We start from the raw sequence: 9,925 nt of genomic DNA, 5'->3' as shown, positions 1-9,925 counted from the left end.
AGCACAAGGAAAACAGGAGCTGTTGGCAGAATCTGAATACGCCTTGAAGACATTTGATCCTACGAGACAAGAAGAGAGACTTTATGAATACCTCAATAAATGTCACTGTATCTTAAAAAGTCTCCCTGAGCCTAAACAATAGCCAAATACTGTGTATGCTTAACTAGTAAATAAATAATTAGTGGATTAGTCAAATCATGTTTTGTGGAAATCATGAATGAAGAGCATGACTCCTATGGGGTTTATCCTCATTAGGACTATGCGAAAAGATGTATACGCCACATAAACAAGTATCATAGACGTGCATACGCCCCTGTCATTCACAGTTGGACTATCGAATGATCCCATCATAAAGTTAACACGATTTACCCTCGGTAAACACCATTTTGGCAATTATTTGTCATTATCCTTTAACCGGTTAGGACATTAATGATGATAAAATTATTTTAACTAAATTAATGATACATTTTCTCTACAGACCAATATTACTCCCCGTAAAGCAAATCCGATTGAGCAAATTGTTGCACCAAAGAAAGTTTACTTAATGAGATCTCGAACAAAGAAGATAATAAAAGAACAACAACAAGTATAGAACTTGTAAGGACAGGTCTCAAAATTAAAAGAACAAGTCTCAGGGCTGATGAAAATGATGAGAGACATGTTCCAAAAATAAAGAAGCCACCAGGCGTTCACAAGAACCAAATCTACGACCTACAACAACAACTGACTCTCATGTCCAAAGATTTCATGATCAAGCTTAACCTTCTTTCACCTTCCAACCTCCCATCCCTGACCCAACAGTAACCCTCAATCCAACTTTCCCAGTCAATAAACCGCCTATCTCTTACCATCAGACTATCCCATGTGTAGAATTTCACCCTTCAATGTCGGTCCCTTTAGTTTACCCAATGGCTAATCTTCCAATCAGAGGAATAGTATATACAGCAGGGTGGAAAATAGGTAAAAAAAATGAGAAATTGTCTACTCTAGAGGAACGACTAAGAGCGATCGAGGGATTAAATATGTATGACTCAGTCGATGTGTCTTCTCTGAGACTGGTGCTAAATGTGCTAGTACCACCAAAATTCGAAGTCCTAGAATTCAATAAGTATAGTGGTAATTCTAATCCTCGCATCCACTTGGCCACCTACATAGCCAAAATGTCAGCTCTTACAGAAGATAATAGACTCTTGGTGCATTTCTTCCATAAAAGCCTTTTAGGAGCAGCATTACGTTGGTGTGTGCAGTTAGATAGGAGTAAGTTATGCTCCTAAAAAGATCTGGTAGACTCTTTCCTTAAACAATATAAATTCAACTATGATGTCACCCCTACACGGAGAGATCTTCAAAATTTGGTGCAAAAGGAAGGAGAAGGCTTTAAGAAATATGCCCAAAGATGGAGGGAAAAAGCAGCTAAAGTTTATCCTCCAATGACGGACAATAAACTCTGCTCTCTGTTCATCGAGACATTGAAGGCCCCATATTTCAATTTGATAATCGGGAATACATCCAATAGCTTTTCTGATATCATCCAGATGGGAGAAAGGATTGAAGCAAACCTCAGGTTAGGGAGGTTGCAAGAAGTGGTAGGGGAAAGCTCCACAAAGAAGACCACTAATTTTGGGAAAAGGAGAGAAGGGGATGTACACTCCATTTTTAAACAAGCTCACTCATCCCACCCTCCCCAAAACAATTTTCGCCCACACCTTCTTGCCCCAATCCAGTGGTGGTAAATGTCCCAACACCATTTCTGAATTATCCTCATCTATGCCCGCAGTATTTACCCCAAATCACCTATCATCCGAGACCACTTACCCAACTCGCTCCATTTAGACCACTTGCTCCTTAGCCCGGCCCGAGACCGCTAAAGAATCCTGACTTGCCCCTCCCTCTCTCACTTAGCGAGATTTACTGTTACTTGTTGGGTATTAATTAGATAGTGCCCATCCCACTAGATCCTGTGCAGCCACCATATCCAAGGTGGTATGATGCAAATGTCAGATGTGAATATCATGGCAGGGCTATTGGACACTCAACAAATAACTATGGGAAACTCCGAGGAAGAGTACAGTCCTTGATTAGGAATGGGTGGCTAAAGATTGAAGGAAATAGTTTTGCACCTAATGTGACCTCAAACCCATTACCCAGCCATGACACAGGAAGGGCAAATGGTGTAAATATGGTGGAATCCTTAGATGAAGATTTGATTGTGGAGATGAATCAGTTAATCCCGTACTTCAATGAAATTTTCATGATGGTGGTGCAATAAGGGTATATAAGCCCATGGGAATCCAACTTTGAAAATGGTCGATTAGACCCGGGATGTCCTAACCATAAAGGAGAAAGTGATCATGAGCTGGAAAATTGCATTGAATTTAAGGAAGAAGTTCTTAGAATGTTATCACTTAGGATTTTGAGATGTCAGTGAAAGTCAAAAGAAGAGGGAGAAGTGAATACAATCGGATATGGCGAAGACATCTCAAGCTCTACTCTAAGAATGGTTTTCTCTGCTCCTACCGCACCGACACTACTGGTGCTACTGAGGACATTTATTAGGACACCACCCCAGCTTTCAGTCACTAATACCCATGCCATTCCTTGGAATTATAACTTCTAAGTTTTTACACAAAGCATATCCAGCAGTACTTCCACTCTTACTCTCAACCATTCTTACACTCAACCCATCACTACCCCCAAAACCATGTTTCACCTCCCATGCCCATTTTAAAATGACCTTTATAGGATCCTCTTACCCCTCTAATGATACTACTCCTCAACCAGCACCAAAACTAGTTTCAACTAATAACCCACCTCTGCTTTATCAAGAGATAGAATTCATCACTAGGAGTGGGAGGTGCTATGGCACTTATGAAGTGGAAAAGAAGAATAAAGGGAAAGTAAAAGTGGGAGAGTTACTAGAGAATGCAAGAAAAGGGGCTGCAGAGGTTGAGAGAGGAGAGTCCAGTGAAAAGAAAGAAGAGGATGAACTGTTATTGCAAGTCATAAAGCAGAGTGAATATGACATTATTGAATAGTTAAGAAAGGCACCTGCCAGAATCTCCTCGCTGTCACTAATATTGAGCTCCAAGGTGCATTGCCATGCCTTACAGAGGGTTCTAAACCAGGCCTTTGTGACTCTCGACATCACACTGGGACAATTTGAGAAGATAGTAGGACAGATCCAGGCATCTAACTTTGTCACTTTCTTAGAGGACGAAATAGACCCAGCAGGCTTGAAGCACACTAAGGCTCTTCATGTGACAATCAAGTGGTAGGTTATACTTTCTCAACATGACGTTGTCTATATGAAAAGAAAGGTAATAAAAGGAAGCACGATAGCGGATCTCCTGGCAGAAAATCCAATCAACGATTATGAGGCTTTGGATTTTGAATTCTCAAACGAACATATTAATGCAGTAGGCAGTGATGCTGAGGGGCGAGATGATGTGTGGGAGATGTATTTTGATGGAGTGGTCAATTTATTCAATAATGGGATTGGGACAGTGCTAGTATCCCCAGATGGGAAACATTTTCCGATAACTGTCAAGCTAAAGTTTGACTGTACCAATAACGTTGCAGAGTACAAAGCCTGTGTGAATGGTTTACAAGTTGCCATTGAAATGAGGGTAAGGAAATTAGAGGTGTATGGAGATTCAGCTCTGATCATTTATCAAGTCAAGGCAGAATGGTAGACTAGAGACCCAAAACTAATTCCATAACAAAAGTATCTCCTTGAGCTAATTAAGGAATTCAAAGAAATCTCCTTCACTCACCTGAGTCGTGACAAGAACCAATTCACTAATGCCTTAGCCACCCTAGTTGTGATGACTCAAATGGAGGAGGGGCAGATAATACAGCTATTACAGATTAAAGCTAGGAACGAACTAGCATATTGCTTTATGATTGAAGAAGAAATAGATGGCAAGCGCTGGTATCATGACATTTGGGTGTACATCAAAACTAGGGAATATCCTCCTGGGGCAAGTAGAAATGAAAGGAGAATGATCAGAAGGTTAGCGCTGGGATACTTCCCTAGTGGCGAAATCCTATACAAGAGAAGCTTCAATGGTGAATTATTGAGGTGCGTGGATGCAAAAGAAGCAAGGAGAATTCTTTTTAAAACCCATGAAGGGAACTGTGCTACTCATTGCAATGGGCACATGATAGCCAAGTAAATCTTGAGGCGAGGTTACTTTTGGACTACTTTGGAAAGGGATTGCATTGAATATTTTCGAAAATGTCACAAGTGCCAAATTTACGCTGACCGGATGAATGTCCCACCTCATCAACTCTATAACCTTGTCGCTCTATGGCCATTTGCAATGTGGGGCATTGATGTTATTGGTCTAATTAATCCAAAAGCATCCAGTGGTCATAGGTTCATTTTAGTGGTCATTGATTATTTTACTAAATGAGTTGAGGCTACCTCGTATGCTCACATCACTTAAAATACATTTCTGAAGTTTCTCAGGAATAATATCATCTGCAGATATGGCCTTCCCAATGAGATTGTCACTGACAATGCTAAAAACTTAAACGGCTCAAATGTTCAAAAGTTGTGTGATCAGTACAAAATACGTCATCTCAACTCATCACCTTACCGACCCCAGATGAATGAAGCTGTAGAAGCTACCAACAAGAATCTCAAATGTATAATCGAAAAGATGACCATCACTTATAAAGATTGGCACAACATGCTTCCATTTGCCCTTCATGCTTATCGAACTACAGTGAGAACATCAATTAGGGCAACCCCATACTCCCTGGTCTACAGAATGGAAGCTGTCTTACCTATATAGGTCGAAATTCCCTCTTTAAGAATTCTAAAGTAGGCAGAGTTAGATGAGACTGAATGGGTTCAATCAAGGATAGACTAGTTGAATTTGATTGATGAAAAAAGATTGGGAGTAGTATGTCACGGGCAGTTATATCAAAGAAGGATGGCCATAGCATTTGACAAGAATGTACGCTCGCGTGAATTCCAACCAGTAGATCTAGTTTTGAAGAAAATGCTCCCAAATCAAAGCGATTTCGAGGGCAAATGATCACCAACTTACGAAGGGCCTTATGTGGTCAAGAAGGCATTTTCGGGCGGTGCACTAATCTTAACTCACATGGACGGGGAGGAATTACCAAGGCCAGTAAATGCAGATGCTGTAAAAAGATATTATGCATAGGAAAAAAAAGATGTAGGTGTGAAAACTCGAAAGGGCACTCCTAGCAAAATGTGAGAAAGAAGGCGAAAACCTGCAAGGGCACTTTCTGCAAAATGAGTGAAGGGTGAAAACCCATAAGGGCACCCTGAAATAGAGAGCATAAAAAAAAATCTAAGGGTGAAAACCTGAAAGGGCGCTTCTAGTCGGAGATAATGAAGAAATAAAGGGGGTTCAAAATCAAGAAGCAACAAGTTACCATAGCACAAACACTCTTCAGAGAATTGCTTGAAACGCTGACAATTGGGGGACTTCAAAGTTAACTAAGAGGAATTCGTGAGATCTGTCCTTGTACTATTTTCTTTTAAAAATTGTATCTTTATTCCTTTATTAAACTATAGTATAAATATCTCCTTATTCCATGAACAATTCATTTCCAGTTCATTTACTTTGGTTTATATGTTATTAATTTGTCAAAGCTTTATTATAAGATAAAGATTTAAACACAGGTAACTCTATATACTTTGCTTTGAGATTTGCAGGCGATCGGCATACGTAGATCCAAGAGTGCAAAAAAAAAAGGAGGTAGGAGTGAAAACCCAAAAAGGCGCTCCTAGCAAAATGTGAGAAATGAGGCGAAAATCCATAAGGGCGCTTTCTGCAAAATGAGCGAAAGGTGAAAACCCAGAAGGTTGCCCTGAAATAGAGAGGTAAAAAAAAATTATTATTATTATTGAGGAGCTAATGCTAAAAGGGCACCCTGGAGAAGTTACCCGAGGCTTCTGAATATTAAGGTCAGAACAGCTAATGAGCCATGTCTTTGGATTCGTTCTTACTTCTTTCATCAATCGTTTAGTTTCAGGATCTTGTTAAGTAAATTTTAATTGGATGAGCACCTTGCATCATATCTGCTTTGTATTTTGGGCATTAGAGGTACATGTATAGAACTTGTTCATAACAACTGGTTGTTTATTCAAGATCCATATTGATTTTTAATTTTTTGCAATTTTAATTTTAGCTATCAACCTCTAGATTCAATATCCAAGTTGATTTTAATTTTCAGCGTTTAATTTCCTGTTATCAACCTCTGGGTTCAAGATTATAGTTGATTTGAATTTTTAGCATTTAATTTCTGTTATCAACCTATGGATTCAAGATCTAACTTCATTGTAATTTTCTTTAATTTACTTTTCAATTATCAATCTCTGGATTCAAGATCCAAGTTGATTTTAATTTTCAACATTTAATTTCTGTTATCAACCTCTAGATTCAAGATCTAAGTTGATTTTAAATTTTTCGCAATTTAAATTTCTGTCATCAACCTCTGGGTTCAAGATCCAAGTTTATTTTAATTTCCTATAATTTACTTTTCAATTATCAACCTCTGGATTCAATATCCAACTTGATTTTAATTTTCAGTTTAATTTTTGTTATCAACATCTGGATTCAAGCTCTAAGTTAATTTTAAATTTTTCGCAATTTAAATTTCTGTTATCAACCTCTAGGTTCAAGATCCAAGTTGATTTTAATTTTCAGCATTTAATTTCTGTTATCAACCTCTGGATTGAAGATCTAAGTTGATTTAAAATTTTTTGCAATTTAATTATCAACCTCTGGATTCAAGATCCAAGTTGATTGTAATTTCCTACAATTTACTTTTTAGTTATCAACCTCTGGATTCAAGATCCAAGTTGATTTTAATTTTCAGCATTTAATTTCTGTTATCAACCTCTAGATTCAATATCTAAGTTGATTTTAAATTTTCATCAATTTAAATTTCCTGTCATCAACCTCTAGTTTCAAGATCTAAGTTGATTTTAATTTTATTTCTGTTATCAACCTCTAGATTCAAGATCCAAGTTGATTTTAATTTCTTGCAATTTACTTTTCAGTTATCAACCTCTGGATTCAAGATCCAAGTTGATTTTAATTTTAAGCATTTAATTTCTGTTATCAATATCTGGATTCAAGATCTAAATTAATTTTAAATTTTTGGCAATTTAAATTTCAATTATCAACCTCTGGATTCAAGATCCAAGTTGATTTTAATTTTTAGCATTTAATTTCCTGTTATCAACCTCTGGATTCAAGATCCAAGTTGATTTTAATTTTTAGTATTTAATTTCAGCTATCAACCTTTGGATTCAAGATACAAGTTGATTCTAGTTTTCAGCATTTAATTTCAGCTATCAACTTCTAGATCTAGGATTTGAATTGATTTTAATTTTCAACTTTTAATTTTCTATTATCAACCTCTGGATTCAAGATCCAAGTTGATTTTAAGCATTTAATTTCAGCTATCAATCTCTGGATTCAAAGCCTAAGTTGATTTTTAATCAACCTCTGGATCCAAAATCCAATGTGACTTTTAATTCTCAGCAATTTTAGTTTCTTGTCATCAACCTCTGGATTCAAGATACAAGTTGATTTTAAATTTTTTGCAATTTAATTTTCTGTCATCAATTTTTTATTGAAGATCCAAGATGATTTGAATTTCAACACTCCGTTAGCCTAAAATATGGTTCTAAATCTTCACATGATTCCTATACAAGAGACTTTCTTTCGCTTTAATAGAAATCATGTAAAGAGGGATAGTTATAGATACCATATTTTGATCGATCCTCAAATACACAACCTGCCTAATTAATATACAATTTAGGTTGTAATTCACTTTTAAATACTTTCTCTAGCCAATCTCCCATCTTAGTGTTTTATCCGATCTCTACCAGGTACTTGACCTCAGGTCATTTTCTCTGAACTGGTAATAATCTGAGTTATCTCCAGATAAATAATAAATTCCAAGTTTATTCGATCTCATGTACGCTCAAATATGTTCAGATTAATCTTTGGACCTTTGGACCATCTGATTTTGTATTTTGTTTTCCGATATCTTGGTGCTCAAAATTCCAAATTCTGAGTAGTTTAGTGATCATGTATCTCGCTCGAATTGTTCAAGTATTTAACCAAGTTAATGTTTTATCCGATCACTAAATAAGTGATCCCAAACTTAACAAATTCAGACTAGGACCCGTTCTCAAATCATTTTTCATATGTCTCTAAGTTTTAATTGATTTTCGATTACGAGGCTTTCCGATCTCATATTCGCAAGTAATATTCTCCGATCTCTTTAAGCAATCATGTTTTATGATCGATAACCAATCTTAGGTTTTGTGTTCGAGCTTATTCAATCGCTTAGGAGTTCAGTACTCATGCAAACTTGGTTTGATACTTTTTGATCTCATCAAGGATTGATCAAAGGAAAAACTTAATTCATTTTGAAAAAATACAAAGTCATTTAGCAGGAGGGTCTTCCCTAGCCTGCTCTTCAAGAACATTTTCAATATTCTCTCCTTCCTCTCTCTCTTCTTCCTCTTCACTCTCGGCTTCAACACCCGGTGCGAGTTTCTCCAAATAGGTGAAGTCATCTTCTGGGTAGCACTTCACTAGCTCGGCTCGAAAATCTCTATGGGCATTCACATAGGCACCGACTTCCTTCACCAGAGCTTCATCCTCCTTGGCCTTTATCTCTTTAGAGAATTGGGCCAAATCGGCAGCCCGGCAGGCCCGAGCATCTTTAAGCTCCCTCTCCAGCTGAGCCGTTCTTTCCTCATAAGACCTTACCGGGCCTTCAAAATCAGCGAGCCGATCATTAGCAGCCGAGAGTTGGGTCTTTGTAGCTACCACATCCTGGACCACCTTGATGATCTCCTTCCTTCAGAGATGGGCCTTGTAACACCCTTACTTTAGGTAGTCCATACATTTTACTGTTTTGATGACTAATGTCTGTTCGAACAGCCAGGATGTTTGGAACTACACTTGAGCTAGAGTGAGGAGTCATAAGATGGTTAAATAAAGACCAAGAAAAATTAAGGAAAAATAAAAGAAATGAAGTGCAGATAGGTTAAAAGAGCTAGAAGTTACGGCGATGGGTGACCCTACCGGAAAGTGACTCTGAAGACAGTTGCCAACCCCAGACTCCTGCAGAACCCTATGAGATAAATATTTGGGATGTAATTGAAGGGAATTATGAGAATTTATGACAATAACAATGCCAAGAAAAATACAAGAAAATTAAGTCAATCGGTATAGACAGTTATAACTTGATGAACACAACGAAGGGTATTTTGGTTATTTCACCCTTAGTGTTGAATTTTGACCTAAATGTCAATCAAAATTAGAGAGAATAAAACCTTAAAAATAAATTAAAATCATGAATTATGTAATAGAAAAGGAAAAAGAAAGAAATAAAAATATAAATGAATAATGACATAAGCATGATGTCAAAATGACATCATTAAAATTTAAAAGCAATAAACATCAGATAAGCATATATAAATGAGACAAATTTAATTAATTATCCAAAAAAACTCATCTTCTTCCTTGCACACTTCATTTGGCCAAACCCCATGAAAGCACTCTCCACCATTTTTCTTTTCTTCAAAGCTTGATTCCCTCTATTCTCACTCCCCTTAGGTCCCGTTACTAAAAATTGCTCCTACACCTTGAGGAAGTGTTTGGAAGCCAAGAAAGTTTAGAAAAATTGAAGTTTTACAAGATCAAACTTGGGTCACAAGAGGCTAGTGCACTATACAAGCCCCCTTTCTTCTTTAATTATTGTAAGCATCCTAAACTAGGTTAAAAATTCATGAAATTAAAAGAAAACAATGAATAAATGGGAAGCCCAATATCGGCAGCCATGGGGATAGTGACAAATTGATATTTTAAATTGTGTTAAACTAGTTAGTGATGGTATGTGATGAGTTTGCATGTGG

Source organism: Hevea brasiliensis, chromosome 7, assembly GCF_030052815.1.
Source record: "Hevea brasiliensis isolate MT/VB/25A 57/8 chromosome 7, ASM3005281v1, whole genome shotgun sequence".
Lineage (NCBI taxonomy): Eukaryota > Viridiplantae > Streptophyta > Magnoliopsida > Malpighiales > Euphorbiaceae > Hevea > Hevea brasiliensis.
This window is presented reverse-complemented; position numbering follows the sequence as displayed.